General features: G+C 47.1%; 1 protein-coding gene and 1 long non-coding RNA gene across 5 annotated transcripts in view; one reads left to right on the top strand and one right to left on the bottom strand.

Moving 5' to 3' along the window:
- The window catches only part of KIRREL1 (kirre like nephrin family adhesion molecule 1), a 105,291-nt gene that overhangs the window by 46,555 nt on the left and 40,667 nt on the right, over window positions 1-18,069 (top strand). The window lies entirely within an intron of this gene.
- Window positions 1,823-16,544, bottom strand: LOC135970647 (uncharacterized). Of its 2 annotated transcripts, XR_010586445.2 has the most exons (4): window positions 16,332-16,544; window positions 15,956-16,037; window positions 2,756-2,836; window positions 1,823-1,961 (listed from the first exon to the last, which is right to left on the bottom strand). It is a non-coding gene; the product is annotated as an uncharacterized lncRNA (long non-coding RNA). The 2 variants fall into 2 exon arrangements; XR_012434958.1 differs by lacking the exons at window positions 1,823-1,961; window positions 2,756-2,836 and adding an exon at window positions 15,609-15,743.

Raw genomic sequence — 18,069 nt, 5'->3', positions numbered from 1 at the left:
CTGGAGGAATAGAGGTCTGTGTGGTGACTCCATCCATTCTCCTCATGTGTGAGCCGAGTCCTGTGCATTCATCTGTTTAGTTCTCAATTCAGCAAATGTTTATTGAGTCTTCCACTCTGTGACCCCGACTGCTCTGGTCCCTGGAGACCCGGTAGGGGTCGCTGTAACGAGGCATTGCCCTTATAGCTGCAGGGGGTCAGTCAGTGGTGGTGGGAGGGGACAGAGGACAATAGCAAGTAAACAAGAACATATGGACTGTGAATGAGTGTTGTGATGTTAAAGATAAAACAGAGTGGCATGAAAAAAACTGATGTCTTCCAGTCCTTTTACAGCTGGCTCTTTTTTTTTTTTTTTTTTTTTTTTTTTTTTTTTTGTGGAGGCAGGGTCTCTTTATGTTGTCTGGGCTGGTCTTAAACTCCTGGCCTCAAGCGATTCTTGCCTTGGCCCCCACAAAACACTGAGATTACAGACGTGATCCACTGTGCCCAGCCATTGTCTCTTCCTCTTTTAAGGAATGCTTCCTGGTGTGTGGTAGGAGTGATTATTCTTAGCCCTGGGGGATCTCACAAACTGACGACTGAACACAAATAGGGTTCCAAAGGGTCTGAGGAGATGTGAAAAATTCCGTGTCTTGTCAAAGAAACAGTAGACTTGCCCACGAGGGGCTTTGTTTTGTTCATGGCTGTAACTTCAGAATCCAGAGTAGTGGTACGTAGTAGGTCTTCAATAAACATTGATTGGCTCCAGAGGGCTAAACGAGGATGAATGGATGTGAATGTTACAGAAAGGCAGAGTTCCACAGACTGTAAAGAACGGCTTTTTAATAGCCGTAGCTGTCAGCAGATAGAAAGGCCTGCTTCATGAGGCAGTAAGCCCCGCAGCCCGGGAGGGTTCAGGAAGAGTCAGGCTGACCACATGCTGGGCACGCTGGACCGGAGACTTCTGATTGAGAGGAAGGTTGGACAAGGTGACCGCCATTGTCCCTTCCAACACTAAGGCTCTGCCATTTCAGCACCCCTCCTTCGCAGGCCCAGCCTGCCTAGGATTTTGCTGACAATGCCTGTGTCTTGCTTGCCATAGAATTGTCCACGAAGAGGAGCCCTGACTGCTCAGCAGTAAAAGGGAAAATCACTTGGAAATATACTTCCCTTTACTGACCCTGTAGCTCTGTCCTCATTTTATTTTTCTGTATCAAATTGCCAACAGTAAAATTGCTGGATGCAAGGCATGTGCTGTTTGCTTCCTTTATGGCCCCTCGTTCCCACCAGTTGGCCAGTGGAGAAAACAATTAGTGGTATTGGCTCGAGTCTCAAGCTGGAGGACATGAAAGCAGCAAAGGCTGAGCGGGATGTGAGAGCTGGGCAAGCTGGGGTGACCAGAGCCGGGATATGCGCCTGCACTCACATTACCATATGTCTAGAACCTCCCACCCCACACTTACTCATCAAGCCAGCTTTTTCCCCAATCATGCCAATTGTTCCTGAACCTACTATCCTGCGGCGACATCTTTGCCTGAGCGCAGTTCTTTCCTTTTCCAACCCAGTCCTTCATGTCTCCTATCGGGCCTGTGATGTAAATACAGTCTGGTCATGTATTGATTGTCTGTTTCTAGGCCTTCTTTGCAAATGGCCTAGATGTTGCTACCTGTGTTGGTGTACTGGTCTCTGAGGGAGGTCCCAGAAGGCAGAGAGCATGTCTGTCTTGTTCTTTATACGGAGCTGCTCTTGTCACCTCTGGGCGTTGTTGTTATGTTTTTCAGTTTGTTTTGATGTGTTTGGTTTTTTGTTTTTTGGCAACCATGCCATCTCCTTGTGGGCTGTTGATCTGCTCATAATGCAGAGCTCTGAGGAGAGGAGACGGTTGATGCACAAGGGGTTCTCCAGCAGAGAGCATGAGACTGGGCCTCCCATGTGTATTTTTCCTCTGGACAAATTGTTGCCTTCCTTCATTATTGCTCATGTCTAGGGAAATAACATAAGCCTCAGTTTGTTCATTCATTCATTCATTCACTCATGCATTCACTCACTTGTTTGTTAAATTAACCACAGTTATTGAGACCCTTCTGTAAGACCATTCCTGGGCTTGACCTCCAGGATATAGATATAAGTAAGAACCAGCCTCTGACCACACATCTAACAGGGGAAACAGACATGTGGGCTGAGAAATGCCATAAAACATAGCAAGCAAGTCCCATAATAGAGTGACGTCAGAGACATGGAGAAGAAAAAAACTAGGACTAGGCCGGGCGCGGTGGCTCAAGCCTGTAATCCCAGCACTTTGGGAGGCCGAGACGGGCGGATCATGAGGTCAGGAGATCGAGACCATCCTGGCTAACCCGGTGAAACTCCGTCTCTACTAAAAAATACAAAAAACTAGCTGGGCGAGGTGGCGGGCGCCTGTAGTCCCAGCTACTCGGGAGGCTGAGGCAGGAGAATGGCGTGAACCCGGGAGGCGGAGCTTGCAGTGAGCTGAGATCCGGCCACTGCACTCCAGCCTGGGTGACAGAGCGAGACTCTGTCTCAAAAAAAAAAAAAAAAAAAAAAACTAGGACTTTAGAGTCAGACAGACCAGGGTTGAAATTCTGACCCCAGCTTTTATTGGTTTTATACCTATTCCAGCAAAGGTTTGATGGAATAACATCTATCTTCCAAGATTGTTGTGAGGGAGAATTAAATTAGGTAATACATAGTCAGCATTCTATAAATATGGATTCTTCCTCTCCATTGTCTAGGAGAATATAAAAGGAGTTACTCACTTTGCCTAGGCAAGTTAGGAGGGCTTCACAGTGGAGGTGGTTTTTGAGCTTGATTTTATAACACAGAGAGCAGTTTTCTAGCTGAAAATGGAGGGAGAAAACATCTCAGAAAATGGGCACAGGCATTTCCTTAATACCAACCCTAGTAATGAAAAGGCTGGTCTATTCAGAGGAGGAGGGCTGGAGCATGTGCTAAGGTGGTGGTTGGTGGGGGGCTGAAGATAAGGTGGAAAGGAAGTTGGGAACCTGGTTATGAAGGGCCTTGGGTGTCCAGCTAAGGATTTTGAATTTTATTATCAACAACAAGGACATAATGAATCAATCTTGTGTTTTAGGATAACTCTGGGGGGTGGGGGGGGGCTGGGTGAGTGTGGAAAATAGGAATGGAACAGAGGAGAGAGAGCAGGTAGATGTGCATCCAGGAGAGACTACAAGCAGTCAAGCAACAAATGTTTATTGAGCAGCTGTTATGTGCCAGGCACTCCACTGAGCATTTGGAATACAAAGATGAATTGAATAGGATCCCTGGGGTAAACAGATAAACAGGCAACACAATAAACCGTGGTAAGAGTTGTGCTAGAGGGAAGAACAGGTCCTGTAGAGGCCTTGGGGAGGGTCAGCTAATAAAAGATGCCGTGGACAGGCCACTCATTTATCTGCATAGGTGTGCATAAATCACACAACTCCCGTGTGACACTCACAGACAACTTCGTAAGGTGGTCCTGGTCTTGAAATTATCCAGGAGAGAAAAAATGCAGGTTTGAACCAAGGGAGAGACAATTCGGGAGGGGAAGCATTTAATTCAAAAAGTGTTCTGGAGTTGAAATGGACAATCAATTGGAGATAAGGATTAAAGGAGAGGAAGGGATCCAGGCTTGTAACAGTCCCTCTGAAGCTGCTGCGGCTTGAGTGTCTAAGGGGAAAGGAAAACCAGCAGAGCAGCTAATGGGAATGACCAGAAACCTGAGGGAGCCCGCCCTCTGAGCCTCCTTCTCCTCATCTGAGAACCTAACCCAGAGGGAATGACTTCTCTCCAGGACCCTCCCTTGGGCTTTCCCACCTCTCCCTTCAGATTCCTATCTCAGTCCTCTCCCAGAAGAACCAGGTTCAACTCTCAGTTCCCTTACCTACTGTGCATGATGGTGAACAAGTCTCCCCTCTGGTTTGTGCGGTGGGAGAATGGGGGTGCTTTGCACTCTAAAGTCCTAGGCTGATGCTAGGATATTAACTGTCATCATTGCAGGCAGCAGGTTGGCTTGGGTGGAGTGGAAGGGCATGGATTTGGTGAGCTAGAGATGGCGAGGAGGGTTAGGCAGTTGGTCTGGTTCAGAGATTCTTTCTGGGGAAAGAGGTGAGAGGAACAAAGTGGACCTCAGAAGTTCAAGGACCTTCACAGGAACTCAGAGAACTTGTTACATTGCCGGAGCACTTCCAGAGCTCTCGATGTCAGAGGAGGCTTGGAGGGAGGGACAAGAGAGGAAGAGAGCTCCACCAACACCAGAATGGAGGAGGAGGCAGGCCCAGGGCCGTGAGTAGCTTCGTGATGTGGATCTTCTCCAGGGTGTGTGTGTGTGTGTGTGTGTGTGTGTGTTTGACTCAGACCTGGTAACTAAATAAGGTTTCCAGGTGAATGTGCAGGTAAGGGGGGCCCAGCCTAGATGCTCAGGGCACCAGTTGAGAGTGACCTTTGTGCCCTCCTATTGCTTCCGTTTTCTTTTTTCTTTTCTTTTCTTTTTTTTTTTTTTTTTTTTTTTGAGACAGAGTCTCGCTCGGTCACCCCAGCTGGAGTGCAGTGGTGCATTCTCGGCTCACTGCAAGCTCCCCCTCCAGGGTTCACGCCATTCTCCTGCCTCAGCCTCCTAAGTAGCTGGGACTACAAGCACCCGCCACCACGCCCTGCTAATTTTTTGTATTTTTAGTAGAGACGGGGTTTCACCATGTTAGCCAGGATGATCTCGATCTCCTGACCTTGTGATCCACCCGCCTCGGCCTCCCAAAGTGCTGGGATTACAGGCGTGAGCCACCGCACCCGACCCCCTGCTTCAGTTTTCATTGGGGGACAGCTAAGATATTTGGAAGAATCTTTAACATGAGCCCAAAAGCATTTGCTTCTTTGGTTACGCTATTACCTCATTCTCTGTTACCTGAGCCTCAGTTTCCACGTGTGTAGTATGGGACCAGTGCCTCCCTTGCAGAGCTATTATGAGATGAGGTGAGATTATGGAAGCAGAGCTCCACACTGCTGTAACACTGGCTAGTGTTTATTGAGGCCAAGCACTGGTCTATGTACTTTGCAGATGCATATTGCCTCATTAAAACCTTCACGACAACCTGAGGTAGGTACAACTGTTCCACAGTTTTGTAGATGAGAAAATGGATGCAGACTGGCTGTGCCCTGGCCTGTGCTCTTAACCACCTGCTGCACCCTCTATGATGGTATTATCTATGCCTTATAAATTAGCTTTGCCGGCCGGGTGCGGTGGCTCACACCTGTAATCCCAGCACTTTGAGAGGCCGAGGCGGGAGGATCACGAGGTCAGGAGATCAAGACCATCCTGGCTAACACGGTGAAACCCCATCTCTACTAAAAAAAAAAATACAAAAAAATTAGCCGGGTGTGGTGGTGGGTGCCTGTAGTCCCAGCTACTCGGGAGGCTAAGACAGGAGAATGGCACGAACTTGGGAGGTGGAGCTTGCAGTGAGCCGAGATCATGCCACTGCAATCCAGCCTGGGCAACAGAGTGAGACTCCATCTCAAAAAATAAAAAATAAAAAAAAATTAGCTTTGCCCTTCATCATGAGAGTGAGGACACTCCAACATCTACTGCGTGGAAGCAGTGATGGAGAGAGGGAGAAGTTGCTTTTTGAGTGGACCGTGAGATCCACACTGGGAGAGGCTACAGATGGGAAAAGAGAGTGGATGGAAAGCTCCTGAAAACTGAAAATGGTGACATAGGCATGGGATATTGTTGTCCCAGCCAGCACCTCATTCCCCCTTTATGGAAAGAGGGGAGTAAGAATGCTGACTCCAGGCCACCCCTCCTCCATTCCTGCTCAGATGTGCTCAACCCTCTCTTGGCCCCGCTGCACGCCTCCCTTCCCCCAACCTGTGGCCTCCACCCCAGGCGGGATCAGATATGGTCTTTGTCTTTCTGCCTGGCTGCTCCCTTTCAGGGGATAAAGGCCTCTGTGTCTGGGAACACTGATAGTTAGGGGAGCTCGAGGGACAGCTTTGGGAAGTCAGACAGGACTCCCTAAATAAACGCCTTTCCTCTCCACCCAGCGGCCATATCTCCCCATTACCTTCCCCTAGGCTGGGTACCCCATTACCATGAGTTCTAGGGGCTGTGGAGAAAGCCTTTGCTTTCTTGGGCCCCTGCTTAGGGGGAAAGAGGAAAACAGGAGAAAATGTGCCTGCCTGGAGAGGCACTGGGGGTGGGGGTGCGGTGGTGGTGGGCTGTGCCATGGCAGTGAGCCGTGAACAGCAGCATCACGGTGAGGCCCCCTCCCCGCTCTCTCCATGTGCTCCCACCAAGACCAGCCATGGCCTCAGCAGTGCCAAGAGGAGGTGGGGGCTCCTGACAGCCCATGCCGGGTTGAAAGGTAGCGGTTTCCATGAGGACATCAGGCAGTCCCTGCCAGGGGAAGACAGGTACTAACTATTGCCTTGCTTAAGGTAAGCTGAGAATCATAGTGTGGAGGACAAAAAGGCCAATGCAATTTTATGTCATTTTATAATCATCATTGTTACTAATAGCTACTGTTTACATGACATTTACTATGGCTAAGCACTTTACATACTTTAAGTTCATCTAATCTTTACAGTCATATTTTACAGATGAAGAAACTGAGGCTCAGAGGGTTACTTCACTTATCCATGGCAACATTACAATAGTAATACCACAGTGAGCCAATACCACAGTGAGATCAGGGTCATGCCCTTGACGCCAAAAAGGACCCCATGTTTAATCCTATTTTTCTAGCTTCACCCTGCAAATTACGAGCTTTGTGACATTAGGCAAATTACTTAATTTCTCTTAGCCTCCACATTTCCATCTGTAAAATGGGGTTAACAATAGGTATCTTAATGGTGGGTGTGGAGGATTCAGTGAGGCAATCCACATAAAAGAGCAAGCTCGGTGTTTTGGACACTCACTCATTCATTTAGATGTGAACTGGATGCCAGCCGCATACCAGGGACTGTGCTGCATGCTAGATATGCAAAAGTGAGCAGCTGGACATGACCCCTGCCTTTGTGAAAACAAGCCGTCTGCAAGGCATGGTGGGTGCCAGATATAAGAAGCATTACATAAAAGGCAGCCGTAAAAAATGGCAGAAGGAGGTGAGCCCCCTTCTGTCTGCCTCCAAAGCCAAGTCGGGCTTAATGCAAAATCCCGCATCTGGGAGGGGACAGTCATCTGTACTGACTGGGAGGTCCATGCCCAGAGAGAGCTTCCATCTTCTCTGGATACTCACTTTAATGAGAAGTGGACAAACTGGACTTCCCTAATGGAGGACAGTGGTGAAACTTCCAGAAATTATACCAGATTCATTTATTTATTCAATATTGTTAAAGTATTAGGCATTTTTTGTTTGTTCGCTTGTTTGTTTGTTTTGAGACGTCTTGCTCTGTCACCCAGGCTGGAGTGCAGTGGCACGAACTCGGCTTACGGCAATCTTTGCCTCCCGGGTTCAAGCGATTCTCATGCCTCAGCCTCCTGAGTCAATGGAATTACAAGCGTGCACCACCATGCCCTGCTAATTTTTGCATTTTTAGTTGAGATGGGGTTTAGCCATGTTGGCCAGGCTGGTCTCGAACTCCTGGCCTCAAGTGATCCGCCCATCCCAAAGTGCCAGACACTTTTTCTAAGTGCTGAGTATACAACAGTGAACAAAATGAAAAAGGAAAATCTCTACCCTCATGGACCTTATATGGCTTCTGTCAGAGAGAGGGAGAATAAGCTATTTAATCGGTAAGATATCAGTTAGTTGGATATTGATAAAATGAAAAATAATTAAGTGAAGGGGAATCTGAAGTCTGGTGGGGCAGTGATCCAATTTTAAGTAGTGCAGTTAGTAAAGAACTTACTCAGAAGGTGGTAACAAGAAAAGAGTTGAAGGAGTTCAGGGAGTAGGCACGTTAAGGGGAAGAAGCATTCCAGGCAGAAGGAACAGCAGAGGCAGAGGTCCTGAGGGGCAAATGCACCTGGCGTGTTTGAGGAAAAGTCAGTGTGGATGGAGGGAAGTGAGCAGGGAACTGGTGATAGAAGTGAGGAGTGTGCCTACACATGTGCACAAATCATGAGGGGCTACAACACTGCCATATGACGCTAATGGGAACGCCCAGAATCCACAGGTTAGGTAAGGGCACAGTCCCCAACAAGATTGCCCTCGTTTCAGATGTCAGCTTCAAATTTGGGAGTCCCCAGGCCACCTGCACTTCTAACCAACTGGCTATAAATTCAGTGGTTCCCACAACCCCTTTGGGATCAATAATTTGACAGAATGACTCTCAGAACTCAGGAAAGTGCTGTACTGTTACAGTTTTATTATACAGGATATAAATCTGGACGAACCAAATGAAGAGACACACTGGACCAGCTGTGAGAGGGTCCCAAGCATGGAGCTTCCGTGCCCTCTCCCTTTGGAGTCAAGATGTTTCACCCACTCTGCACATCAATGTGTGCACCATCCAGGAGGTTCCATGACTCTAGGTGTCCAGAGTTTTTACTGCAGTTTTATTATTGAATCATTTGGCCATGTGATTGAATTCAGTCTCCAACCTCCCTCTCCTCTCTGGAAACTGGTGTCATGTGGCTCAGTGCCCTAACCTTCTAGTCACGTGGTTGATCTTTCCAGCATCCTCAGCCCTAATCTGGAGTCACCTCATTAGTATAAACCCAAGTGTGCAATGAATAACAAAGACATTCTTATCACTTGGAAAGTTCCACAAGTTTAGAACCTCTGTCCTGGGAATCTGGACCAAGGCCAGAAAAATTCTTCCTTATTGGACCAGAGCCTTGAAGGGATCATAGGACTTAGGCTTTTACTTTGAATGAAATCGGAAGTCATTGGTAGGTTTTGAGCACAGGAGTGACATGGTATAATTCATGTTTTCACAGAATTGCTTTGGGTACCGTGTCAAGAATAGATTGTGTGAGGAAAGGACAGGAGCGGGAAGACCCGTTAAGCAGCTACTGCAGTAATCCAGGCACAAGATGATGGCTTGGGCACTGTTGGCACACCTAAAGGCCACAAAGAGTGGTCCATTTCCGGGATTATTTGGAAATTAGAACCAGCAGGACTTCCTTATGGATTGGACAAATGGTGAGAGCGAAAGATGAGTCAAGGATGACACTGAGGCTTTGTCTTACGGACCTGGAGGAATGAAGCTGGCTTTGACTGAGAAGACCAAGTTTGGGGGTGGAAGATCAGGAGCTCAGTTTTGGACACATTAACTATGAGAGGCCAATGAGACAGCCAAGTGGGGGTGTCCAGTAAGCAGTCTGAGCGATGCCACTGCGGCTGGAGGGAAAGGTCTGAGCTGGGATAGAACATCAAGTTAGAGATGATGTTTAAAGCTGTGCAACTGGTTGACTTCAACAAGGGAGCGAACCGAGAGGGAGGAGAGGGCCAGTCAGGATCCTTCAACAAGAAGAGGAGGAGGAACTATCAAAGGAGGTTGTGGAGCAGGCAAGAGAGGAGGAGGAAAACCAAAAGACTGTGGGGTCCTGCAAGACCAGGTGGGGAAGGTCTTTGAGGAGGGAGGGATCATCCGTAACAAGTGCTGCTGATCCATTAAGCAAGATAAGGATGAAGATGAGGGCCAGTGTTGGATTTATCAACTTGTAGGTCATTGGTAACTCAGCACTAAAAGTTCTGGTGTGAGTTCATGAGCGAATGGGAGGAGAAGAATTGTGGGTACTACTGTGCTTCAGTACTTTTGCTCTAGAGGAGAACAGAGCGTGGAGGGGGTTGCTGGGCACAGGGTCAACAGAGGGGTTTTAAGAGAGGAGAGAATGCAGCCCCTTTGTATGCAGATGCTTGTGGAACTAGCAGGTTAAGAAACTAGGGATGTTTGGTCATGAGATGAGGAGACTCCAGGGACATGTCATAACTCTCCTCACGTGCTTAAAGGAGTGTCATATGGAAGAGAATTAGATTCATTTTATGTGACTCCAGAGAGAAGAACTAGGACCAATGGCTACAAGCTACAAAGAGGATGATTGTAGCACAGCCTAAGTAAGAATTTTGTGCATCCCTGTATTTCCTCATTCGAGAAGTCAGTATTGCTGCATGTCTGCATGTCTGACACTCACCTAGGCACCAGGGGTCGTCATGATGAGGATTCAGCCCTTTCTGGCTAATGGAAGAGAGCAACATAGACAAACAATGGTTGTGCCATGTGGAAAGTACTGACAAGGCCCCTGTGTCTGACTGGGGTGGGGAATGGGGGTTCAGGGGAAGGTCAGGCTGGGTGGAGAAGTCATCATTGTTGGCTGGGGATATTCCACCTTCTGATAACAGAGAACCTATTTGGCCTAAATAAATGAGGCTTAAAAAGGCACTTGAACCTCAGTGATCAAGTACATTTTCTGGATGGCTAGGCCATGTAGATACAGCCTTCATAAAAATGATGTCCGATAGATGGGCAGTGCTTTATCATTTACAGAGAATTTCTGATCCTTCCAACAGCCTGCCAGGATCATTCTCTTTTCCCTGTTTTATATTGGGTTAACCGAGGCTCAGAGCAGTGAGCCTTGCCTAAGGTCACATCATTATTATAAAGATGGAGCTGGGGCCAGAACCCGGTTCATGAGTCCTTGGTCCAATGAGCACATCCTCCTAGAGCTGTGAAATGCTGACCATAATTTACCATCTCCCTTCTCTGACCCATGCACAAAAGTACGTTGGGGCCAGGATTTGGGTCTCAGCTGAAACATTTCCTAACCTCATACCCCTTCCCCTGATTTCTTGGAGCTTTCCCTAGTCTGGTTTCTGCAAAAGAATCTGCTCTGATGAAGCCACTTTCCTGTCCTCTCCCTGGAGCTTTCTCCCCTGCTCTTTCTCTTTGGTTCCAACCCTTCTCTTTTGCTTGATCTTACATCACATTCTCTTACTTTAAGAAGATCTCTGGACTTCATTGTGGTCTAAAATTGTGAGATTCCTCATACTTCCTAGGCCAGCAGTCCTTGGGTTCCTCTGATGTTGGTGAGACCTACTGCGTCCAAATATTAGGGGAGTTAGATATGTAAACACTGTAAATAAGAAGGATGGAAGGAAGGAGGATAGGGCAAGAATAATAGTGATTATTAAAACTTATGTCAGCACTTTGGGAGGCCGAGGCAGGCAGATCACGAGGTCAGGAGATCAAGACCATCCTGGCTAACACGGTGAAACCCCGTCTCTACTGAAAAATACAAAAAAATAGCCAGGCTGGTGGCGGGCACCTGTAGTCCCAGCTACTCGGGAGGCTGAGGCAGGAGAATGGTGTGAACCCGGGAGGCGGAGCTTGCAGTGAGCTGAGATCACGCCACTGCACTCCAGCCTGGGTGACAGAGCGAGACTCCATCTCAAAAAACAAAACAAAACAAAACAAAGCAAAAACTTACGTCAGGCTTACTACCTATGAAGAATTATTTATGTTATCTCCACTTTACAGTTGAGGAAACTGAGGCACAGAGAGCTAAAGCAGGTTGCTCCAGGTTGAGTAGCAGAGCTGGTTACCGAGTGGCCAGGCTTAGCTGCTGTGCTCCACTGCTTCCCTTAAGAAGGAAAGGAGGAGAGAAACAAGACTAGGAAAGGCTTTTTTTGAGCCTGATTGTTTTGAGCCGGCAGTGTGCTGAAGCTGTGGGGGAAGAAATAGATCTAGTCCTTGCCCACAGTGAACTCACAGCTACAGAATTACAGAACATCAAAGTTGGAAGAGACCATGGAGATGTCATCCAAATTGGGACACAGGGAGGTGAAGTGAAACACCTACGAAGGAAAAGGGAACACATACTTTTGCACACATACAAAAATAGCATAAAACATACAAGTCAGTGGTTCAAGGCAGGCCATTAACAACTGAAGTTGAGCACCTGTTACAGTAAATACATGTCTGGGTGCTGCAGCAGGAGTGAAGTAAAGTCTTTGCCCTCCAGCTGAGGGGAAATTGCAAGAGTAGGAAATAGGATGACATTGACCGAGAGAGTGTAAAGTATTTAAAGGGTTTGAAAAATAACGAGCAGTCCAATTTGATAGGAGTTGAGCTCACTTTTGAGAGAGAATTGAAAGGTAAGGTGGAGATGCTAAGGGAGGTAGTACAAACTGAGCTCAGAGATTTCTGAGAAGCAGTCAGGTGGGGCTTATCAGGAAAAGCTTTCTGGAAGAGGAAGCATTTGGATTGCACTAAAGAAGAAAAACTTGCATTTGCAATGTGGAGATGGAATGAATAAGGTATTTGCAGAAGATGGTGTGGGAAGCAGAAAAGGAGCTTTTGCTGCAAATGTAAGTTGAGTGTCTACTAAGAGCCAGACATCCTTGATCAGTACAAACATGAATTTAAAAAGTAGTGCCTATCTTCAAGGAGCTTATAGTTCAGACCTTCACAGAGTTAGAGGATGCACAAGTACTATGGGAATTCATGTGGGGCCCTTGGCTTAGACTGTGGGTTTAAGGGAGGTTCTGGGGCCCTAAGCTGGAACTGTGTCTTGAAGGATGGAGAGGAGTGAGCCAAGTGATGGGAGCACGGGAGCATCCTGAGGGGGAGCACTGAGAGGATGGTTTGGCATGTGCACACACCTCTGATAGTCTGGGATTTCTAGAAGGTAAAGTGCACGTTGGAGAGAGCAAAAGAGGATGCTAAACCAGGTAAACAGCAGCTAGATTGACCAGGGTCTAACCCAATTTGAACTTCATCTGAAGTCAATGGAGAGCCATTGAAGAATTTTTCACAGGGCAATGTTATCATTAGATTTGTGTTTCAGAAAGATCATTCTGGCAACTTTGTTGGGAGTGGACTTAAAGGAAGCAGTGCTGCTGGTGACAGGGGAACCCATTAGGAGGTTATTGCAATAGTTCAGGGGAGTGAGGATAAAGACCTGAAACAAAGTGGTAGGGTGGAGAGGGAGGGATAGAATCCAGACCTATTTAGGAGGGATATTCAGTGGTGCCTGCCATGAGGTAAGAGAAGAAAGTCTGGGATGAGTACCAGGTTTAAACGAGGGTAGGGAGGTAGCGGTTGGTGAGCAGAAAGACTTACAAAAATGCAGCTGAAAAGACCCATATCACAGCAGCTGTGGCCCCTCAGTGAGTTGGGGAGGGTCATCAGAGCCAGAGTCCACAAGTTTTGTGGACTGAGCTGGTCTTCGAGTGATGGTGAGCAATTCCTGGAAATCCCTGGGTGAGGACCAAGGACTTGGCAGTTTTTCAGGTTTAAAATAAAAAATCAGTGTCTGGAAGTGGAGACTAGAGGAGAGAGGGGTATGTGTGTGCACATGCATGTGAGATGCGGTTGGAGATTATCTACAACATTTGGCAAGGAATTTCTGGGTTCCAGGGACTACTGGACTTCTGAAGTCCCAGGCCGCAGTACCGCCTCACCCCGACAGCCTCCGAGTGAACATAGACTCGGTCCAATTCTCCCCATCCCAGAGTTCTGCAAGGGGCCAAGGAAATTTCCTTGACTCCTTGATTTAATCCAGTCCTCTTATTTCACAGATGAAATACCTGAGGCCCAGAGAGGTGAAGTCAGTTCCCTGAGGTCACACAACTGGTCAACAGTAAAGCCAGAATCGTAACTCTGGTCTCTCTGGACTTCTACTCAAGTGCTATTTTCACTCCGCCCTTTCCTCCTCAGTTCCCATTCACGATAAACATCCCTGGAACACTGAACATTGGAAACTTCCTTGACTCCTTACAGAACTGTGGGATGGGGGGGGAATTAGATTCTGCCCATTAAAGCCAGAAGCCACTTGTTTAAGGGACCACCGAGCACTGCAGTACAGTGTGTGTTCAGTGTTCCGGGGACCTGAACTGTGAAGGGGAAGTGGGGAGGGAAGTGGGGAGTGGAGATGACACCTGATTAGAAGTCCAGAGGAACCACAGAGTTATCCTTCTGGCTTTACTATTGGCCAGCTGTGTGACCTCAGGAGATTCACTTCATCTCTCTGGGCCTCAGGTATTTCATCTGTGAAATAAGAGGATTGGATTAAATAACCTCATGTAGGTTTCTTCCAGGTCTAAAATTCCATTATTCTGAAGAATGCAGTCAGGTATTTGCCCTAAGATTAGTCCGTTTGATCCTTCCCTGGTCTCACTATCTACCCTTTACCAAAATCCTACTTTTTCTGGATTCTTGAAAACTTAAGAGCAAGAAGTTCTTCCTCATGTCTACCTTCCGTTTCTCCTGCTTCAGCATAAACCTTACTGGGGAGAAAAGACATCTGTCCACTGTTGCTCAGAACGAAGGTCTCCTCCTCATACTTCAGTGCTGGCTCCATTGAATCGACTATTCTGATGGCGGACGTGGTGCATGGAGGCCGAGAAGCAATGGGCAGCCCGGTGTAGTTGCAAGGTTTTCTCACACTCAGTCCATACTCGGTGCCTTCCCCTGTCCCCTTGCCTTTGTGCCTGTGCTTATGCTGTTCCCTGGAAGATCTTCCTTTCCTTCCTGTGGTCTTTCCTGAAGCAAGGGGAGAAACAAGAACCCTGACTCCCAGATCCTACTTCTAGTTCTATCATCTATAATGACAGATGATCAGTTATTATTATTAGGGGTTCATGGTCACACAACGAATACCTATAGATGACAGAAGTGGCATTATTGAAATAATAACAGTGGCTAATATTTTAAAATACTTGCTACATATATATTTCATTTAGTCAGCACTACCAATAACCAGCATGTAGCCACATCAACATCAACACTAGAGTAACTATCACTATATTTAACTTCTTGTTTCCTACTTTTTGTAGAGACATAGTGAATGGATACCTGATCTGTTCTCCCTTCCACTCTCTCCCTTCTTCCAACTTAATTCTCCTCTCTTGCTTACTCTTTTCTGGGGAAAAATGCAAGAATAATTTTTCTAAAATCTTCTCTTCAGTGGGTCCCCATCATCTACAGGATGAAGTTCATACTCCTTGGAATGACCTTAGATGGCCACCAGGCCACTTGCCATTGACTTTTGCCTCCCCATCACCACACCCTTTTCTCCAGGATTCCTGTACATGCCTTCACCTCCTCTCTGGTTACACAAACTGAAAATGACCCCCCTTCCTCTCAGCTTCCACATTCTAATCATTAAATCCTGTTGATTCTACCTCTTCATTTATTTCATACCTATTTCATTTCTCTTTATCCACCGTCTTAGTTTTATATCCTTATAATTTTTCTCCAGGAGCAGTACAGTAGCTCCCTGCTGTGCCTACCCTCCCTCTAACTACTGGCGGAGTGTTCTGCCTAATCACTTCTCTTAACTACTCTGATAAAATCCAAACTCCTGATCCAGCTTATAAAACTCGACATCATCTGGCCCCAACCTACCTCCATTGCCCCATCTCTCTGCCCTCTCTTCTCTTGAACTCTAGCTAATCAGAGCCACTTGCATATGCAGCAGTCCACAAACGTCCATGGCCCCTGAGCCCTTGCTAACATTTATCTCCTGCCTGGAGGAACTGCCCCGCTCCCAGCCAACTCACCCAAAATTCCCCTTATCTGCTTGGTTAACACCTATTATACTTCAAATCTTAGTCTAAGTAATATGTTCTCTATGAAGCCTACCTGACCACCAAGCTTCCTTACTTTTATCATTGTACCGTGTATTAGTCCGTTTTGTGTTTCTATAAAGGAATACCGGAGGCTGGATAATTTATAAAGAAAAGAGATTTATGCAGGGTGCGGTGGCTCACGCCTGTAATCTCAGCACTTTGGGAAGGCGGGCGGATCACGACGTCAGGAGATCGAGACCATCCTGGCTAACACAGTGAAACCCCGTCTCTACTAAAAATACAAAAAAAAAAAAAAAAAAAATTAGCTGGGCATGGTGGCGGGCCCCTGTAGTCCCAGCAACTCTGGAGGCTGAGGCAGGAAAATGGCATGAGCCCGAGAGGCGGAGCTTGCAGTGAGCCAAGATCGCGCCACTGCACTCCAGCCTGGGTGACAGAGCTAGACTCCGTTTCAAAACAAAAGAGAGAGAGATTTTTTTGGCTCACCGTTCTGCAGGCACCAATATCCACTCAGCTTCTGGTGAGGCCTCAGGAAGCTTTTACTCATGGCAGAAGGCAGAGTGGGGAGCTGGTGTGTCACATGACGAGAGAGGGAGCAAGAGAGAGAGGAGGAGGTGCCAGTTCCTTTCAACAACCAGCTCATGTGTGAACTAACAGAGAGAGAACTCACTCATTACCTTGGGGAGGGCACCAAATCATTCATGGAGATGGAGATCTGCCCCCATTACCCAAACACCTCCCACTAGGCCCTCCTCCAACAATGAGGATCACATTTCCACACGAGATTTGGAGGGGACAAACTTCCAAACCATATCACACCTATAACTGCATGTTTTGTTTATGTGTGTAAGTCTGTACTCACCTGTACGTTCCTTGAGAGCAGGAGGCGTGTGGGATTCTACTTCCTGTCTCCATCCCCCAGCACAGCCCCTGACACACAGTAGGGTAAAGGTGCATTAAATATTGAGTGGATAAATGAATGAATGACATTCAGGATCTGGCACAATCTGGTCAGAGTCTAGCTGTCCTTTCTTATCTTTCATAAACAATAAAAATGCAGCATCTTAAGGTTGCCATGCACAAGTAGCTTGCAAGTGTATTTAAGGGGATTATCACTTTTAATCCTTACAACCCTGGCCTTCCACAAATACCCAGTGACTCAGCCACACCAGACTCTTCCCCAGACACACCACAGGCTTCTCTGCCCATGTCTTTTCTGTTCTTTGTGCCCAGAATCCCTTTACTGCCACATTTCCTGGTTTGAGGCTTAATTTTGCCCTTTACACAGACCCTTCTCAGATTCACCCTCTCCTCTTTTCCCATTGTTGGAATTGATCATTTTTCTCCTAAACACCACAGCTGATGGTTGACCTGAGCCTCATATTTCGCTGAAGCTATTTAATATAAATTCCTCAAGGACACAGCTATTCCTTATTAATCCCCCTTATTCTATGGCACTCAGCATAAACTCTGGCACAGAGTAGGTCCCCAGTGCTTGTTTGCTAGTTAGAATAGAATGGAATCAAACTGAATCGATTGTTTAGGTTTCAGAGTTCTTCCAGTTTTTGCTGGAACCACAGGACAGAAGAAATCAAGAAAGTGGTGGGGATGGGCCAGGCGCAGTGGCTCACACCTGTAATCCCAGTACTTTGGGAGGCCGAGGCGGGTGGATCACGAGGTCAGGAGTTCGAGACCAGCCTGACCAACTTGGAGAAACCCCGTATCTACTAAAAATACAAAAATTAGCCAGGTGTGGTGGTACATGCTTGTAATCCTAGCTACTCAGGAGGCTGAGGCAAGAGAATCGCTTGAAGCTGGGAGGCGGAGGTTGCAGTGAGCCGAGATCGTACCACTGTACTCCAGCCTGGGTGACAGAGCAAGACTCCATCTCAAAAATAAATAAATAAGTAAAAGAAAGTGGTGGGGCTGGGTTGAGACTGAGGGTGGTAAGGGCAGGACCAAAGGGGAGGCTGCTTAACCGTGATGGGATCTCTTTCGTAGAAGTTATATAAACAAAATTTCTTGCCAACAAGTTGCCTGTGGATATTTATGGAAGCATCATCATTACTATTATTTAATTTTTTATTATCCCAAACAGCATGCTGAGCTTTGAGTAAAGTGCTGATGGCCAACCTATGCCTGTGCCAGGAACTTGTCAGGACATTTTCTCAAAATGGTTCTCCAAGCCCTCTCCCTGTCCTCAAAGAACTCACACCATCTTGAGATTTGGAAGGCCTCTTCCATGTCTTCTGTCCAACCATTCACTTTACAGATGGGGAGCCGGGCCTACAGCCGTGTGCCTCACCCATGGTCTCCCTGGCAGTAAGCGGCAGAGCTGGAGTTCAGATCCAGTTCTGATTACCAGCTGGTATGTTTTCTGTTGCTCTCTCTAGCAAAACCTGCCTCTACCAAAATGTCATTAGAATCCCTCATATTCTATCTTCCTCGGTTCTGTTCAGTTCAACAGATATTTATTTTATCGAGTACCTACTCCAGCAGAGAGACCTGTGCTGGGGGATATTGAAACAATAGAGCGACAGGGAAGATGGAAGTTCCTGATCTTGACAAATTTACTACCTACGCTGTGGGTGGAGGTGGGA

Source organism: Macaca fascicularis, chromosome 1, assembly GCF_037993035.2.
Source record: "Macaca fascicularis isolate 582-1 chromosome 1, T2T-MFA8v1.1".
NCBI lineage: Eukaryota > Metazoa > Chordata > Mammalia > Primates > Cercopithecidae > Macaca > Macaca fascicularis.
This window is presented reverse-complemented; position numbering and strand designations above follow the sequence as displayed.